The sequence below is a fragment of the Mustela nigripes genome, chromosome 1, assembly GCF_022355385.1.
Source record: "Mustela nigripes isolate SB6536 chromosome 1, MUSNIG.SB6536, whole genome shotgun sequence".
Classification (NCBI taxonomy): Eukaryota; Metazoa; Chordata; class Mammalia; order Carnivora; family Mustelidae; genus Mustela; species Mustela nigripes.
The window spans coordinates 62,696,636-62,719,605 of NC_081557.1; the positions used below are offsets into that span (position 1 = coordinate 62,696,636).

General features: G+C 41.7%; 1 protein-coding gene across 1 annotated transcript in view; it reads right to left on the minus strand.

Annotated features, from left to right (window-relative positions):
* RAB38 (RAB38, member RAS oncogene family) overlaps positions 1–22,970 on the minus strand; it is a 57,704-nt gene that overhangs the window by 1,149 nt on the left and 33,585 nt on the right. The window lies entirely within an intron of this gene.

Sequence of the window (22,970 nt, forward strand, 5' to 3'; positions counted from 1 at the left end):
AGAGGGAAGTTAGAGGGAGATTTTCTAATTTTACATAATCTTACACAGTAGCATAATTTTACGTGAGGTACATAAGTCTCCAGGCTGACTTAGGTTCATAACTGCCCTCTGCCACAGACTACTTTTGTGACCTTGATAGGAAATAAGAATAATAAGAAACCTCTTTTAGGGGTCAGCAGTGATTTCACAGGCACTTTGTGGCTGGCTGCCTTTAGATCAAATGGTAGGAGCACACTGCTCGTCACATCTTTGGAGTGAGTCATGGACATATGACTTTCAGCGGACAATGAACTGGGAGGAAAAATGACGTGTCTCACTTTCATATAGAAGTAATAAAAGGCAATGCTTAATTCACCATGCTCTTTTCTCCCTGCTTCTGCAATCACAGAAGCACCAAGATGGAAATTCTCTTGGCCTGGGTCTATGAATGAGGATCAAGAGAAGCCAAGTATTCCATGAGGATGTATGTAGCACGAGTGAAAGTTACGACCCTGTTGTTTTAGGCCACTGAAATTTAGGGCCATCACTGTTATATTCCCTAGACAATCCAGATGGATGTAACTCTTTAAAGGAAAATATGAAATCAGAATTTGAATATGCTGTTCAAGAATAAAATAAGCTTCAATTTGGGGAAAATATGGAGCAAACATTTAAATCTAAGATACATTGTTTATTGAAGGGCTGGGATAGCATTATCAAATAGGAATCCAACTCTTGGTCTTGGCTCAGGTCATGATCTCAGGATGGTGAGATCAAGCCCCATGTTGGGCTCTGTGCTCAGCATGGAGTCTGCTTGAGATTCTCTCTCCCTCTGCCCCTTTATTTAAAAAATAAAGTATAGTGTTTATTCAGTTACTCTAGATTAATTTTTTTTTCCCCCTGCTAATCAGAAAACTGTTAAATACAGAATATTCACTACTGGCATACTAAACAAAAATACCTTCATCTCCAGTAAAGTCAAATTGCTGATCTCCAGTAAAGTCAAAGTCAGTAAAGAACGTCTCTGAGTGTTTTCTCATAGTCAATATAAAGAGATAAGGACTTTATAAAATTATTTCACTACAAGACCTTGTCCAATCTGAAGTATAACTACTTATCTCTGAATTCTGTATGTATGTTGAGATCACTGCATGAAGCCATACTACATGGAAAATGTAAGAGGTAGTGATGGTTTTCAATTGGTATCTATGGCTAATGGCACTAGATGTAAACATTCATGAGCATGTTCCCCATCCTTCAAGTCCAGTCCTGAGTTCACCTGCTACAAAAGCTTAAGGTAATTTCTGGAGTTCCAGGAAATAGACTGATTATTTCCCTCATTTACAGAGCCTTAGAGAAAATGCTTTTTCTAAATCTAAAACAAGGTGAAATTCTAGTTGCTTTTTTGGCTTGTTCGTTGTATCCTGGTTGGTGGTGGTTTTTATACCAGACCAGAATTCATGTCTCTAAGCCCTCCATTCCTCATCTACGCAACACTCTTGATGACAATATGTACTTAATGAAAAACTGCCTCTCCTCACAGGGAACAGTGCTCACTGGAGCTTGTATAATGTATACATGCTGGGTACTTTATACACATAATCTTACTTAATCCCATTTAAAGCCCTGTAAGGTAAGAGTTTGTTTTTTCTTACTGATTCTTTTGTTATTGTTTGGTTAGGCCTGGGGATGGCCTTGCTACCTTGGCTCAAATATGTGCCTCATTCCATGGAAGCCAGTCCACAGAGATCAGCCTCCTTCTGTCCTATTTCCTCCTGGGTGGGTTACTGGGCCTTCAAGTCATTGCCCATGCTTGGCAAGCCTCCTGCAACTCTTCCTCTTCCTGGTGTCATGCCTGGGGGGTCACACTTGAACTATCAGCTCTCAGGCAGTAATCTGATCTAGACAGGCCTGGCTCTTTGGGAGAGACCCAACTCAACAGCTGCTCTTGACCAACTTATGGTCTGCTTTATGTGACCAACTAGAAGCCTGGCCCAGGTTCTCTACTGCTTCCAGTTCTAGGAAGTGCAAATGGGCAGCCTCACTCAGCCTTCCAGGCCTTGGCCTCATGGGCCAGCTCATCTCACCGAAGAAGCCCTACATTTGAGTGGTTTTAAGGTGCTTGCCCAACCATTAGTAAACCAACACTTGGGTTCCCATTTGACTATTGCTTGTGTTAGGGAAGGAGACAATAAAATTTCACCTCAAATACCAAACATAGAATATCAATATATCTGTTTACAGATAAGAAAACTTACTGTTTAGGTAGATTAATGAGACAGGGAAACCAAAGGATTCCATAAAAATCTGCTTTCTGCTCCTTTTCCTGCTTCTATTCTTGATAAGACCTGCACCCCACCCCACTTTACACATGCCTCAGGATGCAAAGAGTCTATGTCCTTGTAAGGGACAAGGAGTTTAATGATTTCTCTAGAACAGATCCCACCTAAGGAAGGACCAGGTGAGGATGACCAGTCAAAGCTATCACATGTGTATTCCAGACATCTTGACACGAAGGAACCCTAGATCCAAGGAATGACACCTGGGCCCTTATCTCTGTTCTAACCAAGTTCTGGATGCCTCGGAGGGCATGTACACCAGATCACTAACCTCAGTAAAAAACCCCCAGACTCTGAACAAAGACAAGACTCATGCTCCTTTCCTTTCTGAGTCTCCTGGATACTCTGTCTGTATCTGTTCCTCTCTGTATCTTCAATAAACAGTGCTCTCATCTCCTGTTGGCTCACATTTGATTCCCATCCTATGCACAGCCAAAGACACTCTGGGCTAGTCCTGATGGACCTTCTCTGGGTCCCTGGACCTGGCCTGCCAGCACCATTAAGGAACTTCCCAAGATCACAAAGTGCCTGGGTTGGGGCCAGAACTCACACCTACATCTTGCTAACATCAAAGCATGGCTCTTACCATGCCATACTCCTCTCCAAGATTGTTTTGAAGATCAAGTGCAATAACAAATAAAAGTTATTACCATGGTGTTAGGCCCAGTAGGTGCTAAATAAATCTTAGTTTCTTGCTCTTTCATATATTAGAAGAAAAACATGTACATGTGGTAGGAAAAACACGTTTTAAGTATTAAAAGGCCCCCCTACACATACAATGTTAAGTTAAACTAGTCAGTAGTATCCTTTAAACCTCCACTCATATTAGCATGCCAATTAAGTAGGGTGCTCTTTCCTCAGTGTGCACCTTGACAAACTCTACTAATGAGGTGAGTGAAATGCGAGTGTGGACAAATGTATGAAAATTCATCAGCATTAGAGGAAGACAACAAAAACCTAAGCCCAATTAGTGGCAGCCTCGTAGGAATGTTTTAGTAAAAGAGAAGACGATGCTGCTAAAGTTGTTTGTGAAGTTTAACACACCTAGTAGAGGCTAACTGGTGTCAGGGCTAGGACATGAGGTCATGGGGGATAGGGCTATTGACAAAGGAAACCAACAGAGCCACGGACTGTCAGTGCCTGCTTTCAGGTGCATATATACGAAAAACATAAACAACGGCAGCTCAAGACGGCTGAGTGACATTCATTTGCCCGTCCAATTGATATTATTCAGATTCCCACTAAGTAGTAGACATACCAAGAAAAAGGTGATAAAAGAAGTCCCATCCTTAACTGAGCTTTAACACTAGCAAGGTTCATGTAAATGGCGGCGGTATGTGGTGAGGTGGGAAAAGGCATCCTGCACTGGACCACTGTGGAGTCTTGAATGCTAAAGGGGTCAGGTAGAGTCACTGAGGGTTTTCTTCAGGTGAAGTGTCAACAGACACAGTATGATACGCATCCGTGACTACACAGAACTGGAGAGGCCCTTAGCACTCCGTTTGATCAATTAATCTATCAGTAAGTATTTAGAAAATACCTATGGGACGAACCATGGTGTTTTCGCCAAGGCATACCTAGTTTAGATTAGAAATTGAAAGAGGACTCTCTCTCTCTCTTAAATAAATAAATAAAATCTTTTTTTAAAAAATGGGGTGGAGAACTCCCTCCCAACCCTGGCTGCGACGGCTCCCAGATTTTGGACTTCCAGCCTCCAGAACAGTGAGAAAATTAATTTATGTTGTGTAAGCCTCCCAGGCTGTGTTGTTTTGCAGTGACAGTGTGCACTGGTGAACCCATCTTAGGTTAGCTTTGAAACATCTATTTGCCTGCAAAGATAATTAATAATTTTACAGTTAAAAACTTAATTAATTAATTAGTTAATTAATTAATGGGGCACCTGGTGGCTCAGTTGGTTAAGGGTCTGTCTTTGACTGAGGTCACGGTCTCAGGGTCCTGGGATCGAGGCCCACATCAGGCTCCTTGCTCAGCAGGGAGTCTGCTTCTCCCTCTGTCCCTGTCTGCCACTCTCCCTGCTTGTGCTCTCTCTCTCTCTCTCTGTCAAATAAATAAAATCTGAGAGAAAGAAAGAAATTAATTGAAAGAGGAGCAATCAATCCACATGCATTCTACGAAAAGGCCTGGTATGTAGTGTTTTGAGCACAGGCAGGAAGCCAAACTTGACCTTGGAAGAATTACTTTAACCACTCTCCATGCCTCAGTGTCCTCATCTGTCATCAAGAAATTAAGAAATCTACTTTACAGGTGATTGTAAGTTAATACACATTCATATTTAGAACACATGAACTACTTAGACAAATACTCAGACAAGGGCACAGCATACAGATTCAATAAATGTTATCACAATATTCTCATTGAATCATCAGAAGAACACAAGAGTGTGTGTATTCTATTTCTTCATTTTGCACTTGAGGTGACAGGGTGATTGGCTGACCTCAAGACACACACTAGTCAGTCATGGGGCCACAAGTGAGTCCTGGGAGAAGAGTCAATAAGAATACCTACCACAGTATTTACCATACGCTCACAAAAAGCAAGGTATAAAATGTTGAGAGCACACGCTTGGAGCCAGACCCTCATCTCAGCTCCTCCAAAATAATTCCCCAAATAAATAAGAACAGTATGTCTGGAGAACATGTTTCCAGCATAAGAAAAAAAAAAAAAAGAGCCCTCGGTCAGGGCCTCCAGCAAAGCTGATTTGTACTGCTGGTCCTACTGTCTTTCTACACACCACTGAAGTCACAGTCAAGGGCTTAGAAGAATGGCAAGACAGAGCAAACTTCCTCTCCTTCTGTCCGTGGCTAGCCTGGATAATCAAACCTGCCTGGCACAACTACAGGCTCAGACCCTTTGGGCGATTATATTGCAATGTAATTGCCTGAGCTACTTGGCATCCAAGCAGACACAGCCAAGTCCACGTTTTCTAGGTGCAGTGAAGACACACCGCTGCGGGCTTAATTGCAAAATACGACCTGGGGGGTTTTATTTGCATTTTTTCTAGACGCTAGTAAAGTCTCCAGGAGGAAATTTATATATTCCATGACTTTCAGGATATGTACACTTAGACTGAATCTGACTGACTTATTTTCAAACTGCAGTGTGACAAGATGTTCTTTTGCGCGGACTGTGTTAGGTGTATGTGTCCCCGTCTTTGTGTCTCTGTTCAGAACCTTTTCATTCGTATCAGTAAGCATGCCTCAGAAAAAGGCTTAAAATTCCTAACAAAGCATCTTAGTGAAAACAAATGGTAGTAACTATTATTATTGGTGTTGAGTGTCTACTCCATGCTGGGCATATAGTGGGTGTTATGAAATATTAGTTATGAAATAATGCTTACATCCAATCCTCATAAAAAATCTATTAAAAACTAATTGCCATATTTTATTTTTTTTAAGATTTTATTTATTTATTTGATAGAGAGATAGAAAGCACAAGTAGGCAGAGAGGCCGGCAGAGGGAAAGGGAGAAGCAGACTTCCTGCCAAGTAGGGACCCCGATGTGGGGCTCGATCCAAGGACCCTCGGATCATGACCTAAGCCAAAGGCAGCGGCTATTAAGCCATATCTTAAAGGTAAAGAAACTTTAACCTTCAACAAGGTTAGGTAACTTACCCAGAACACTATGTGATCTCAGTCAAATCTGTCTTTCCAGCCAAGATTGGTCGACCTCCACTTCCTATCCTGTTCCCATACATTACACTGCAATGTCTTCCAGAAATAAGACAGATGTTAAAATAATTTTATTTCTAAATCAGTAGTTCGCAATCCTGGCTGCATATTCAAATTATTTGAAGGGTTTAAAAAAAAAAAAGAAAAAGATCTATTGCCAGGGCCCTCCTCCTGGGCATTGAAATAATTGGTCTGGGATGGGGCCCAGCATGGATATTTTTAAAAAGATTCTCCATTTCTTTAAAATGTGCGTCCACATTTGAGACACACTTGTACAATTAAAAATGTCTTTAATGACACTGCTTTTTATTTCAGTAGTGAACTTTCTGGAAGTACCATTTAATAAGTGATTTTAAGCTGCACTGATTGTAATCTTCCCGTAGAGGATAGCATATTAATCTAACTATCTGAGGTCTTGGGTACTTGTCAGTTTTTTAATTAGCTCTTCAGAACATCTGTCTGGTGGCAAATTATTTAATCTCTGACCCCCGGTGCCAGAGAGCAAAAATATTCTAGCGGAAACGCTTCACATCTGCCTAGTTGGGAACTGGCAAAGAATTCATCCTCCTCTAATCTTTCCAAATGCATCAACCTCAAACAAAACACCAAGTGTACCAGAGGCTCTGAGGTTAGGGCACTAAATTCCTCAGCTCTGTGAAGTCTTAATTAGAGCAGATGGCCCCTGGGATAACACCACCTCTGGAAGAAGTCTCAAGCAGAACGGGGGTTTTCAAGTCCTTTCTCTAAGAGTCGGGGCTTGTTTATTGAGCACATAAGTGCTAAACAGTTTGTGTGCTTTCATTTGCTTTAGTTCACATCTAGTATGGGGCGGGCACAGCAGACACCCGCATCTTTGTCTGCTTTGCGCTTCTTTCCTCCCCCACCCCTAACATCGCTCCCCGCATCCTTCCGGTAACTGCTTCTTCCCAATCCTGAGCTTCTACTGGGGCTCCTCTAACCTGAGCCCTCTCTCTCAGACGTTGCTCTCAGAAGTTGGCATTTCATTTAATTTTCACAAAAAAGCTGAGGCAGGAGGCATTGCCCTCCTTATACGGATGAGTGGGAGGAGCACAGAGGCTAAATGACACATGCAAGGTGTCCGGGTCAGGAAGGGGCAGAACCTGGCTTCCAGCTCCAACCCTCTGAGCTTCTGCCTTGTCTTTTCCTTCTCCCTGCTGGCTTCTTAGCAGCTACGACCAACAGTTGGTTAGTGCCCAAGCAAAGATCTGCCTGAATCCAAAGCCCAAGGTTTTACACTGGAGAGTGTGCTTCAGATAAACCAGGTCCTCGTGATGTCCTGTTGTCAGAAAGTCCCTTTTAGTCTACCTAACAGGCGCTGCGAAGGACAGATTGAGCCATGCTGACATTCACTTCAACGACAGGGCAGAGTCACAGGTCCGCATGTAGATACTGGTGAAAAAGAGCCAAGTTCACAGACAAAAGCCATTCCAAAGACTGTGTCCCACTGACAAGCTCCCCCCGCCCCCCACGCCCCACCCCAGGCTTGCCTCAGCCCTGTCCAGGCACTCGATGTCCAACTTCATTCCTTACCCCGTTTCTCCCCTCTCCTGTGTAGCCCCAGGGCCTCGTACCTTACAGCTCTCTTCCCTAATCTCTCCATCATCCTTCTAGCAGCTCAGGAACGCTGCCCCAGCCGGGAAATACCTCCAGGCGTGCCACTTACCAGGGAAATCAGATATTGCTAATTCAACCTGCCCTCTTTGACACAACCAGAAATCTAGGCAACAGAGAAGGAAAGTGACTTGCCTGGCATCACACAGACTGCCTCTTAGCTCTTGCTGTGTGCATACTTAAGCTTGTTTCCAGAAGCCTGAACTCTTCCGAGCAGCCTTCTCTCAGCACCATGAAACGTATCGTCAGGGCTCCTTGCACTCTCTACCCACCTGGCACTGACCAGAGCCTAACCTCCGTGTCCTTGAAAATGGATTTTACCTTATTACATTTGTGTTCCCGGCTCCCGGCACAGTGTCTGGTGCATACGAGGTCCTTAAACAAAATTACCAAAGTTAGCTGACACCTGTGAAAACTTAGTGACCGTCCTGTCATTCACCCTATGAACTAAGCTAACCCTCATGAAAAACTCAGGTGAGGAAACTGACAGACGGAGGGTTTAAAATTTTTCCCAGAGTCACATAGCCAGCAAGTCAAACGTTCCGCACCTGGTTCCCCAGCCAATGCTTGGACCCTTCTCCTCTGACCTCGGAAAGGTCAATGTTATTAAACGGCAAAGCCTGACTGGAGCCCAGAGCCCTTGCTCCTAACCCAGGGCACCACACTCCTCTCCATAAACATCTGCGGAGGAAATGACACACATCTCCGTGCTTAAGAGCCACTGCTTTCTTCCTGCATTTCAGAAACTGTGAATGAGCCTTTGCCATGTGGTACGTCTGGCCCACAGGTATTTATTTATTTATTTTTAACTGTAAATGTCCTTCCGTGACACAAGGGCACACTCTCCAGTTTGCCGCCTACCTTACTCATTTCCTTAACTTCCTGGCTTCTGGAGGAATGTGAGTTTCCCCATCCCGGTCTCTTCTCCCATAGTGGACTACCAACCCTAGGACCGGGCAGGCACAGTTCCCAAGATCTTTCATAGAGTTTATCATTCCTGGACACATGGGCAAATGCAATATGCAATGTATGACTTACTGCTAAATGGGTATAAGAATCAAAACCTTGGGCACCTGGGTGGCTCAGTAGTTTAAAGCCTCTGCCTTCGGCTCAGGTCATGATCCCAGGGTCCTGGGATCGAGGCCCGCATCGGGCTCTCTGCTCAGTAGGGAGCCTGCTTCCCCCTCTCTCTCTCTATCTGCCTCTCTGTCTACTTGTGATTTCTGTCTGTCAAATAAATAAATAAAAATTAAATTAAATCAAATTAAAATAAAGAATCAAAACCTTCCTAGATTTTGCCTCAATCAACATTTGGCTTTAATACAGTGTTTTGTTTTGTTTTTTAATTTCCCTCACTGTGAGTCCCATACTGAAACAGTGATAGAGTACCCAATAATCAGTCTTGAAAAGAAAACAAAGAATAAACATAAACCTAAAAACTATCATTTAGCCAGACTTTATAAACCCCATTAATAAAGACACAGCAACCTTCAGTTACAATACTTGCCCGTACATCAGTTGAGAGGATAAATGGCCCACCAGACACAAAATATTAATATTATGCTAAAAGTTATGTATGTAGCACATGGACGATGGAACACTTAGTCAGGTACGATGCTATGTAAGCTTCATGAGTGACCTAATTTCACTCTGAGTGCACGCTGGGAGGTGGATTTATTATTAATCTATTCCACAGACTAGAAGCCTGGGACACATAAAGGATAAGCTGGGTGTCCAAAGGATTTGCTGGACTTACTCAATTCAAGTTCAAGTCTCATTTATCGAATGCTAGCTGTGAGCAGAAATTATCTATTTAATAATTCGCTTTTGTGATAATTAGATGCTTTCATTCTGACACCTCCATGTACCAAGTCTGAGGCTTGAGACTGGAACATCGTCATCCCAGAAAGCAGCAGGATATAATGGAAAAAGCAAGATTTGGAGTCAAGCTTTAAACCTGATATTGTCCCTGTCTGTGCGGCCAGGGGCAGATCCAAATCCTGAGCCTCCCCTGCTTAATCTGTAAACTGAGGCTAAAGATAACCACACATCATAGGGCTCTTGTTAGAATTTAAGAGTTCAATGCTACACACGGAAGAAGCACTTAGACATTACATATACATCCTCAGATACACACAAGCCCCCCTACAATGTCTGCTTCTTTCATCTTCTCTCTTCAGGTCATTCTTCTGTGATCACCTTTCACAAGAAGTTGCCTCTGACTCCCCCAGGCTGGGGACAAGCACCCCTCTACTCCAGCACCTGCCACGGGTCAGTATGTAATAGCTCGTCAGTCTGTAACCTCCACTGTGCTGAGGCTTCTGTAGGCTTCCTGGTTGCAGCCCAGTGGTGAGCCCAGTGCCCGCAGACAGTAGGCACCTGGACCATACCAGGTAAACATCTTTGGGTAGATATCTTTGGAAGATATTGGTAAAGATAATGGGTAAATGTGTTAATTCTAACACACGAATGCATAAACAAATTAACAAGAGCCCTGCAAAGAGTAACAAGACCGGTTTCAACCTGAAAACAATTTTAGGTGTGGGCGATTTCTGCAGGGAGTGAAGAGGAAAATGTGTTTACCACAGAATTTATCTCTCAAGTCAAACTGCCTGTTCTTACCTTGTTTTCCAGGGATAATTTGACACCATTCTTTTTGGGTGAAATGGAAGGAAGACTGACTGAACCATTTTATAAAAATCAGGCTGAACTTCCAAAGGCTTTGCAGTTGAGCAGACCTACATTGGATGCTGATTCTGCTCCTTGAAAAATAAGTTTTTATATCCCAATGTTTCAAAACCTATTCCAGGTGATTTCCTCGAGTTAGTAACTAGATGATGAACTTGGGCAAAATAGTCACTTTTCTTGGGTGTCACCTATAATATAAAGATAATAGTACCCACCCAACAGAATTAAGAAGATTAGATATAATTATATATGGGGCAAAAGTAGAAATGGGGTAGTATCCTACATATTTATGACTATATGTTATATATTAATATTTTTGTATCATCTTTTCTTAACAACTTTTGTGAAACTGAATGAATGGTCAATTCAAACTTCACAATTACTTTCCAGGTCTGTCCTTTATCTTTTTTTAATATACTGCCCTTTTGTCTAGCCCTCAACTATCTAGCAGAGAATTTGAAACCTTTTGCTTTTCCAGATAGCATAAATGAAGCTCTTTCCACCACCATTGTTAGAATAGCATTAGCTTGGGTGAAAATATATAGTGATAAAAACTATGTGTAAAAGGTGATCTGTTGTTAATACTAAACAAATCCTTCTTTTAGCACCTTTTTTTTATGTTTCAATGTCATGCTATTAGCAAACTATCAGAGTTCTGGCCTCAAACCTAGGACCCAAGTCTACACTTCCCTACCACATCTCTGATGTCTGACTCCTAAATTCCACACTCAGCTAACAAGTCATTCTTAGACTGGGCAACCTCCCTGCAGTAGCACTGAGCATGTGCTAAATAATTTTCTTTTTTCTGATGTGGAATAACCCTACCCTTTTCTTCATTCTATAAACTTATAGTAGCAAAGAAGGAGGAAATACATCACAGTTCCTATCATGTAATACTGAAGCATCATATAACCAAATGAAATCATTTATTATTCCACAAATAATCATCGATCCCTTTTCATGGACAAGGTACTTTCATCAGAGTCTCTACCATCTTCATGTTAACACACTATGGCTCCAGTCATTATGTGATTATGTTATTAGTCCAGGCCTCTCCTGCCTCTGCTTAGAAATGATAGTGAAGTGCTCCATCTCACGGTCACTGTGACTTACATAGCCAGGCCCTACAGAGTCTCTTCTATGATCTCATGCCTCCATTTTTCTTCCCATGGCAATTGTCTTCCATGTTCCTTCCAGACTGTCTCCCGACTACTCTAACTCAAGAGTATGACAGACCTCACCCTGATTCCCAACTAAAAACTTTGCTGGCTCACATTGCCTAATCAGAATCAGTCCAAAGCACTAAACTGATGGCCAACCAACAGGGCTCCAACTTAATTCTCCTGGCTCATGCCTACCGACGCCCCTAATATTAGCTGGCCTTCAACTGAACTGTGCCAAAGTCCATTCCCTCAATATGCTTTGCTTGGCTTGTTCTTACTCCTTCTCTATCTGTAGGCCCTCTGCCTACAGAGTGAACATATCTCATTTGGAAGCAGTTAGCTACTGACATCTAACTGATTCACAAGAGCTTCATTTTACTCTGCTTTGAACATTCACGTGAAATTTGGATACAATTCCCAGTTTCAGAATCTTCTCAGTATCTTGAATTTTGATTTTTTGTGTATTTTCTTAAGAGTAAAGATGCAGTAAGAGGACTCAAACTAACCTAGTTGCTAGCTACATAACCTCAGGGAAGTCACCAAAAGTCACCACGCATGCAATTGTGCATGACTGGTGCCTCCATTTCTACACCTATAATTGTGGTAAAAAATAATGTCATTTTCACAAGGTTGTTGAGGATGTTAATAAAACCTGGTGAGCTATGTGAAAGAACTCAGCAATTGTGTCAGTGTATAAAAGCCCTGCAAATAAAAAAAAACAAACACTTGAGGAATAGCACAACATTGCTTAAAGATTAAGTTAGATATGAGAATGTTTGGAAGGACAGACATAACATACTTCTTTATCAGAGTCAGGTATGTCAACGTGGGTTCTGAAGTTTCATAACATGGTACAGGGGAAAAAAGGCATCTTATGGTTAAGTAAGTTTAAGAAAAGTTAAGTTAAAAATGATTCAAAGATGTTTCGTGAACCCTGGTTTCCTCAGAGTCCTAGTAGCTCACAGAACGTGGTGTGGGATTCAACTTCTTGCATTAAATGGAGAACAGTTTTGGCATCTTGAGTGGGAGGACGTGAGGGGAACAAAAGCAACACAGCAGACGGGGGAACAGAGGGTAAAGGTCCACAACCATAATGTGAATCCAGGAGAGGCGGATTCACATGGGGATGGGAGGGTTGGAAAGAAGCAAGCAGTTCCCCTTTCCTCTTCCATCTCCGAGTAGAGAACAAGTGTGCATTACTGCATCAACGCATCTGATCACAGAACTCTCATCTCGTGCTCTTACAAAGCTGGTGTTGCCCTACGCACAATCTGGCATTACTGATGGGGAGTAGTGGCAGCATATCTAGAAGCAGTTGTGGATGGCCAAGGGGTGGAGTGGATAGAGACATCTCTGTAACGGACTCTCTGTTCTACTTGTGGTTTTCTACCTTTACCTAGGTGACGCAAGGTGTTTTTACCTTTTCTTGTTTTCCTGAGCCTAGCCCCAAATGAAGTTTGTGTATTTTTTTAAAAATGTGACTAAGAGAGTTGAGAGAGATAAGGCTAATAATAAAGAAAGAGATATTGGGCCTGGTTGGTGATGATAAGTTCCTGACATTATCCCCTCTGGGAGCTTTCCCTGGCAGATGTTGGGTGGGGCTCTTTGGTGCTTCCATTGCAACCTCCGTGGTCACTTTAATCATGCATGGTTGCAATGACTTCCAGCCCATTACTACATATTAAACTTCTTGAGTGCAGAAAATGGCCCTTTTTTGCACTCGGAGTGTAACCAGCAGCTTATATAGGGCCTGTTGGCACATAGATGCTCATCAAGTAATTTATGAATGAACTGAGCTATGAAAGGGAAAGAGAAATGGACCAATACCAATTAAAATCACAAGAAAATATTGTGATCTCTTTTCTGTTGTTGTCTATTACACTGAACTTCCTTTAAACTCAGGACAACTTTAGACAGATAATTAAGGGAGCTGGGTCCTAGCCCTGACATCACGACAAACTAGCTGGGTCGCTCTGAACAGGTCATGTCTTCTCTTTGGCATCAGTCTGATTAGCTGTGAAAGGAGAGAATTTATATTCTGCCTTCTTTTCAAACAGGAATGAAGGTGACTCGAGACTATCTTCAACCCTTGACTAATGCAGTTAAACTGGTGGAAGTTCTAAGAATAATGTTTCCTTAAATGGGAACTATTTCTCAAATTGAGAGTTTAAGAACAAGACACTTACTTAAGCAATCACTTACTAGAGCAAGTGCACTCTATCAACATGATTAGCCATACATTTTTGGTTGTAAAAAATCAGAAACCCATCGAAGGGTAGCTCCCAGGAGCGACAGAACTGCTGAAAGATCCAGACAGGGCTTTCAAACACCATCAGCTCGGCTTCATTCTTCTCTATCTGTCCAACAGCTTTTTGCGTAGAAGGTGGGAGAGAGCTTCCAGCAATTTCTGGGCTTACATCCTCACAGCTTTGCCCCCCAAAAGGAAAAGGCCTCTTAACCCCAAACTTAGCTATAGGAGTACTGGGGAAAAACCCGAATGAGCCTAGCCACCTGTTCAGACTCAATATTTCGAGACTAAAACAATTCTGAGGCCAGAAGAGAATGGCCCAGGACCAGCCCCACTCAGGTCATGTGGACATGATTAGCCAATTATGATGGCTTGAAGACAGACAGTATGCGGGAAATGGTAACTTCCATTTGGATAACCCGTGGGGGGACCTGAAAGGGAACATTTGGGAGCAGAAGCCCAAAACTGGTCACGGAGGAATCAAGGCAAAATCAGGAAACTCTCTGTTGTATTTACTTTACAGCTTTTTGGACATTTATAATCTCCTACACTAATGTGTGTTTGTATTGTAGACAGACATAAGTAAGGTATGATTTTAAAAGAAAAAGAAAAATATTTTTTCCATAGAGTTGCACATTATTAAACAGATACAGCTCTAGTGGCATCTGATAACTTTCACATATGCAGAATAAGTGGATGACTGAAGCTCTTACATTGGCCATGCACAAAGAAGTAAGTAGAGTTGAAACATACATGATCTGAAAAGAAGTACCTCTTCAGAAAGGTAGGCAGTAGTTGCTTAATAATTTTTTTGAAAAGGAATAAAAGAGGCTCTTGGAACTTAAGACTTAAACTTAGTCCTGATTTTCTGGTTATTTTTATAGATTTCCATGGAATTAAGCCAATTCAAAAGGACGAGAACTTTGCCAGGTAAAGCAGATTTCTGTTTCGAATGCAAACTTTCAAAATCTTAACTGTGTTCCTGAGAACCATTTAAGATGTACTACATGCTTTCTTCCATTCCATGATTCAGAAGACAACTTAGCTTTTCTTATGGACCCTGGGTTCCTTTTACTTTTTCTCTCTTCCTTCTTTTGCTGGTATTGTGTACATGTAGCTTTAGGTCTACAGCTATAAGATATAAGCCAATTCTGTGTGTTGACAACTTAAGAGTAAATACAGCCTAAAATGGAGAGAACAGAGTACTTTTTAATAGACCCCTATTTCTGACTAATAGAGACATTAAAATGTTAACAGTGAAATCAGTTGGTGGTTTGATTACAGACAATTTTATCCATCTACTTCATAATTCTGGTTACTTTATAAGTTATTTATAACGTGTACATACCATGTTAGCATTCACATTCAGAGGAGTGATTAATCTTGAATCATGAATAGTGTAGGTCCTAATATCTTTATTTTACTTTCAAAACCCAGAAAACAGGAAGGAAACAGTACATCTATAAATATTTCATGAACTGGAAAATAAAATTATGGAGTGTGAATGGAAACTTGTGTAGGTTTTACTCTGAGATGTAAAGCAATCCATAAGATTGAGTCTAGAGAAAATTAAGGATGAAAAGCTCAGATACAGAAATTCTAACTCTACAGTCATGAGTAACCCAGTGAAGAAAAAAGAGGAAGGAGATCAAAAAGAAACCAGTTTGACTACAGGAACATCTCAGTTAAGATTAGGTTTAAAAGTAACATGTACAACAGGTAGGCGAAGGGAAGTACACTCAGAACAGATTCGAGGGGGCCTGAGCTCATCCAGATAGGGTCAGGATGCACAAACCAAGTCTAAGGACATGCCTGGAGAAAAAGAGAAGAGTAAAAGAAAACAGCGCTGGGGTTTAACCAGAGCCAAAGAATTGATCACAAAGGGAAAGCCTAATGCTGAAATAATGCGATGTGAGGTTAACAGGTGACACAGAGAAGGCCAGGCTAACATAACAAACTCACTTCCCTCTCTTCTAATAATAATGATTTCAGATTGAGCAATCAGGACCCAGCCTTTCAAATGTTTTGTTTAGTAAATGCCTCTCATCACGTCCTGTGAACAGGGGGCTGTGGACTGGTTCTAAAGTAAAATGAGTAGATAGTGCCATAGAGCTCAAACCCGTTGGGAGCTAACCGCATTTTTATCAGAAGTTTGGATGAAGTCGTAAAAGGCATTATGAGCAAATTTTTGTTAGCCCCACAAGTAAGAAACAGAAGTGACGTGATGAAGGGTGGATTTTAGAAGGTTCTCAGAGAGATATAAACACCTGCCAAGTATAAATTAGCTCATCATTTTTGAAAATCTATATGAATGTATGTAATCAGAACTGTACAAACATCTATTCCCTTTGATCTAATAATCTTTTAAGAATAAGACCCAATTTAAAAAATCTTAAATACGTAAAATAATTGATGTATAAAGATATTCAAAATGACATTATTTATAATAGTGACAACTGAAAACAGTCAAAATGCAGAATAAGAAGAGGAGGGTCAAATAGAGGGGATGCTTTGGCGCATCCTTATGGTGCGATATAATTCAGCTACTAAAAATGACATCTACAGAGAGTTTGCCATGGAAAATGTTCATGATGAATTTTAAAGTTGTATATGATATCACGTAATTAGGAAATACGATGCTAACAGTGATCAATCCTGAGTGGGAGCTTCTGTGTGATTTTGTTTTTCATTATCAAGTCCCATTTTTCTAAACTAGGTAAGATTTACTTTATCCACATTGGTATTTCCACTCATGCCCTGATTATCTACACATTATACGGTATCTCCTCTTCCTTTCTAACAGAAACCTGATTAGTCATAGGCAGCAAAAACTGGATTTCCCTGGCTTCTCTGTGCTAAGGGTAGTTATGATTAATAAAATATAAGCAGAAATCTATTTGGTACACTTCAGGTAAAACTATTATTTCCTAAACTTTAAAAAAAGAGGAGGTGGGGTGGGAAAACTCCATTGTTTACAGGTCTTTGCCCTTACCCTATCCAGAATACTTGCTCCTGTCTAGAAACCAGTATAACAGGCATAAGTGTAAGCTGCCCCAACATTTCCACCTCCCAGGGTCCATGACCACTGAGTGGAGATAGGACCTACGAATCTGATAGGATACTCACTCCTCTAATTAGATTACCTTACATAAGACTCCATTATATGGGGTGCCTGGGTGCCTGGGTGGCTCAGTGGGTTAAACCTCTGCCTTTGGCTCAGGTCATGATCTCAGGGTCCTGGGATCAAGCCCTGCAGCAGGCTCTCTGCTCAGCAGGGAGCCTTCTTCCCCTGCACTCTCTCTGCCTGCCTCTCTGTCTACTTGTGATCTCTGCCTGTCAAATAAATAAATAAAATCTTTAAAAAAAAAAAAAAAAAAGACTCCATCGTAGATGACTGGGGAGAGATTCTCCCTCTGACCTTGAAGAGGTAAATTGCCATCTTGTGAAAGGCCATGTGGCTAGAAACTGACGTCAGCCTCTAGTACCTGAGAGCAACCCGCAATTAACAGCCATCTGTCCTTGTTTTTAGGGTCTTTTCCAAACGTGTATGGATATAACCTTAACTGAATTTGACATTTTACTTTTAGCAAAAGTAATAGATTAAAATGAAACTGAAATCATAGATTAAAATCTCAGAAGAGAATTTAATAGAAAGTAGTATAAAATCCAACACTTGGGCCTAAATGATCAGCAGCTTAAATCAGTAGTCTAAGATCTTATTTGACAACTTACAATTGCAAAAATAAGGAGGCTTTTCAATGACCATGAGTGTAGCATGTGTCAACAATTTGCTATGGCTGTTAAAATAAATTAAAGCAGCATAATACTACAAAAAATTAAAAATGTGATCAAGGTAAGGTAGGTTAAAGCCTCATTATACCATGCTCTGTCTAGTCTGTCTGGTATATATTATCAACAGCCCTGGCCACTACACTAAAAAAAGGCAGATGGGCGGATTACAGAGCACCCAGATAGGGAATCAGAATAGCGAGGGTTCTCAAAGCCACTTCACAAGAACAACGAGCAGGAGTTCTTAACAAAGAATTTCACAAAAGAGTGAAGAATCAGAGGATTTGTGAGTCATTAAGAAACTCAATATTAGAAACTTCCAAAATGCAAGTACTCTTCAAATGTTAAATATCATCATTTTGAACATTGTTGGCAAATAAAAGCTGATTTGCAGTCTACATGATGAACTTAATTTACAAAGTTTGTAAATGAAACTTAAGTTTGCATTTCTGCTCTTAGAGGTCGATTTGAGTATCTCCCACCTCTGTAAAACCAAGTGAAAGCCATGCTCCAATCATCTCCTGGAGACTGGTCTCCGTGAGACCACCCAGGGACTGGAAAGAAAGTGCACTGTTGATAGCATTGAGGGAGAAAACGATTTTATCACTTTCTTACTTTGCCTTTTAGACCCCTCAACTAGCAGAAAGGCAGCAAGTAAACCCAAATTGATGCCTTTAACAGAGAGCCTATGCTGGGTCATCTTTTCTTGTCCATCTTTTTCCCACTTTACTACTGAGAATAGCACAGGAAAAGAAGATGAAATTTCAGGCTACTTACATGTAATCTTATTAGGGTCCTACACTGAGAAGAGCTCACTGAGTTCCAATCTTAGCTTTTCCAGAAAATACCTGGGCCATCTACTACTTCCGCTCTCCCTGGTCTCTTTGTCCCATCCAAATGTGGGAGTGCCCAGAGATCAGTACTTGGTCCTTTGACCTGCCACCTGGACTTTCCTCCTCAACTCCAGAATGATGCACAACCTTTTGCTGGACATCTGCTCTTAGGTGTCTTCTAGATGTTAACATACACAAAACTAAGTCTAGCTATCTCCTCACAGACCCCTCCACACCTCAGGATTCCTACCTCAGAAAACGGCAACTCTCTTCTAGCGGCTCAGGCGAAACACCACAGAGCCCTGCCCAAATCCTCTCTTTCTTGCAGAATCTTCCCTCGGATGGTCAGGAAATCCTATCTGCTACCTGTTCAAATCTACGTGTAGAGTTTGACTACTTCCCACAATTTCTCTTTTGTAGGTGCTGCAGTCGAGTCCCAGCTAATGTCCTGCTTCCAGTTTTTCCCACTACAATCCAGGCTCAACATGACCACCCAAATGATTGCTTAAATCAAATCATATCACATCCCATCTCACTGGAAGCAAAACCCAAAGTAGTTATAATGCTCCAAACACTCAGCATGACCCCTGTCACCTCTCTGACAAAAAACAAACAAACAAACAAAATAACACCTCTGAGTAGAGTGAAACCTTCCCTCATCACCTGCCCGAAAGGGTTCCCCTTCCTTTGAACTCGTTCCTGTATCCTGTGCAAATGCACCACACTAGCTCTATACACCTACCTTGCTTGAATTTTCTTCTCAACATTTAGTTCCACAGACAAATGATAGGTTGCACGTAGTCATCTTTTATTACCTGTCTCCACCATGACAATGCAAGCCCCAAGAAGGCAAGGATTTTATTTGTCGTGTCCCCTGGTATAACTCTGCTGCCTAGAACGGTGTCTGTCACATAGAGGAGAGGTACTCAGGGACTATTTGAAGAATGAATGAATGAAACTATAAAATAAGTTGTTAGACCACAAGATCATTCCCAAGTCCTCTCTAGATCTATTTTCCTGTGTTTCTGCTCAATGGTAGAGGAAGACATAATGACATGATAATCTGGGGGTTAAGTGTGGGCTTCTCTTACTGTGGTAACAGTAGACCTCTTTAGACCTTGATGATTTGACATTATTGTTCACATCTATCCTTTACAAAATCTGAAACACAAGAACTAAACTTATAACCAGATGAACCAGAGTGATAATTCTCTTTCCAAAGAACTCTTCCTCTTCAAAGGGACTTACCCAGGAAAAATGGTCATAATGAGCTTTTTGAGGTATTGTTAAAAAATGGGACTTTACACACAGTGTTTCAGAAACATACTGTATGCATAATGCTAGGCACCCCATTGCTGACACCCCCTCTTTTACCTTGGGAACCCTGGGGAACATGAAAACCAGAGGACTTGCCATTTGGTTCACAAAGATTGTGCCCACCCTAGAAAATTCAAAGGGATCAAGAATTAGAAAAGTTATCCATAGAGAAATTCCTTCCCCTGGAGCAACCTTTGACAGGAAAGTGATTCTCAAAAGATGATTCTACCTCATTTGGTTCAAAGAAATAGATTTACAACCCTTGATTTTTCTGTCATTGGCTTTTCTACCTTATACCTAGGACAATCTAATCACTTCAGGATATCCCTGAACACGTCAGGCTAACCTAGTCTTCGAACAGTGTCCTAGCATGTCAGGTCAATGGACAGGCTGCTGAGAAGCAGCTGCTGCTTCTCATTTATATCTAATGGATATTGCTTTTTCCTCCAATCCCAGCAGGCTAGCCCAAAAAATCAATACCTCACTAGTCAGTGAGGCAGACAGAGATGAAACAGGAAGCCTTGGGAGAGCAGGGCTGCCGCCTACAAATCTAAGGCCATTTGCTTCAAAGATGGCAAACAATACACATCAAAGAAGGTAAAGGACCACAAAACAGGGACAAACAAAATCAATACTGAAAAAAAATGAAGTAACACAGCGAGGGGAGAAGGCAGATATGTCTTAGTAACAAAACCCTTCCTGACACAGGAAGCAGCCCTTCCCAGGAAGAAGGTTCTGGCAATGGTTCTGACAGAGGAGACACAGCTTGTGCCTGTCGTTTTTCTCTTCAAGATGGAATGCTAGTACAGAAAACAACAGGCAGATCCAGAATCAACCAGACCTGGGTGTAAATCCTAGTTCTGAGACTCAGAGTTGTGCGACCTTGCGTAACTTACTCAAATCCTGTCGTGCTTTAATTTCCACATTACAAAATGCGGATAAAGTCACCCTAATGTTCAAAGAAACTCTAATGAGTTAAACTATATAATGACTAAGATTGTGTCAGAAATGAAGTAGACCAGCAACAAAAGGCCAAAGAGTACGTGCACCTTCTAGGTAAACGTGACAGACTTGCCAAAAATGCTGAAAAATTGATTTCAAGGAAACAAAATATTTCACTTAGAATCTCAAGAATTAAAAGAATGTGAAAATATGCAGCAGCATCCAAGAGATTTCAATGCACTTTTTAAGGAATCTGAACATAATGAATAATGTAGTGGATTTACAAGAACAAGGGCTTTGAATAGAGGGATCTGGGTTCTAATTCCGACTCTGCCCCTTGTTACCCATATGATCATGGGTAAATCATTCAACCTCTCTAAGCCTCAGCTCCTTAATTTGTAAAACAGGCATAATAATGGGATCTCATTCATAAGGGTTTGTGAGAAGTAAATGAAATAAAGCATTCAGGACAAGGCCTGGTAAGAAGAGAAAGGGTGGGCCACATAAATATAAAGTTTCACTCTTATTCTTAATAGTAAGATATTTTGTTGTCCTGTATTGACAATTTTCTGGTGAGTGATAAAGCTATTAATTCTGCAGCAGTGACATGTTCTTACTTAAGATATCTCAGAGGGGCGCCTGGGTAGCTTAGCTGGTTGAGCCTCTACCTTCGGCTCAGGTCATAATTTCAGGGTCCTGGGATCGAGTCCCACATCAGGCTCCCTGCTCAGTGGGTGGCCTGCTTCTCCCTCTCCCTCTACACCTCCCCTCACTCAAGCTCACTCTCTCTCTCTCCTTCTCTGTCTCTCCAATAAATAATAAAATCTTTAAAAAAACAAAAAGAATTCTTAGAATAAAGACAAAAAGCTTATCTTCACTTTTAAGAATACCCAGGATCTCCTAACAGTGGCTTCTAATGTCCCTCTGCACAACATCCCTTGAAAAGGAATTCCTCTCACTAGTCCTCCTTGGACTTTCCACTGGGGACTTTCTCATCCTTGGTGACAAGGAAGCTGTCTCACTCTCAGACAGAGGCAACAGCCTTTCCCTCAAGTGTCCTCACAACTTGCGTAAAAGTCACCAATTTTTTATGGATATTGATACTGTATTATAATTATTTGTCTTTGTGAGTTTCCTTCTAGGAGACTTACAACTTCTTTTTTACTTTTTAAAGATTTTATTTATTTATTTGTAAGAGAGAGAGAGAGCATGCGCACAAGCAGGGGGAGTGGCAGGTAGAAGGAGAGGGACAAACAGGTTCCCCGCGGAGCAGGGGGAGCCCGAAGTGGGACTCGATCCCAGAACCCCGGGATTCATGACCTGAACCGAAGGCAGTTGCCTAACCAACTGAGCCAGGCACCCCGACACTGGAAACTTCTTAATGGGAAGAATCTGTGCCCTTAAGCATCAGGGCCCCACTGCTTGGCGAAGCAGTCTACATAAATACATAGTAGCCATCCGAGGACTGCTTGAGGAATGAATGAATGAATGAATAAATGAGTGGATGAATTAACAAAATATAACACAAGTCATCTTAACTAGGGTGCTTATCAAAATCACCAGAGGACTATTTTCCAAAGGCATATTTTGTGCCCCTCCAGACACCTCAGAGCAAGGCTGAGCCATGTGCAATCTTGGCATGTTCCTTAGAAGTTCCTGATCTACACCTCTTTAAGAATCATTGTCACTGGAGTACCTGGGTGACTCCATCGGATAAGCATCCAACTCTTGATTTCAGCTTGGGTCATGATCTCAGGGTGGTAAGATCGAACCCCACATCAGGCTCCATGGTCAGTGGGGAATCTGCTGGAGATTCTCTCCCTCTCCCTTCCCCAACCCAACACTTGTGCTCTCTCACTGTCTCTCTGAAATAAATAAACGAATCTTTTTTAAAAAGTCATTGTCACTGGATTGAGTTCTGGACTAGATCTGAAGTCTCAGCCTGGTTTCTCCACTCAAAATCACTGAAAAGCTTCTCTGCAATTCTATTTTACCAGTAGTAAGAAAAAAACAGGATGATAGCCGTTGCGCGTGGCTCAAATGACAATTACTGAAGAAAATGAGAGATGACTGTAAACAAGAAGACAGGAATTTCAATGAGGAGAAAACTGCTAAATTGTGATCCTGGGGTGTGAAGGAGGAGTATGCTGGATAATAAGATCCAGAGGTTAATGGGAGATTCTTGTGGGTTCTTATGTGGCATGACCAAGCAAACAATCCTGCAGTTCCCAGTCTAGGCCCTAAGGCATGAGCGGCGGCGGCGGGGGGGGGGGGGGGGTTTCCCTCATCTTCGTTTTCCTTCTCTGCTCCCCCTCCACACTGCAGGGCACTACAACCTCCCCGCTGTGCAA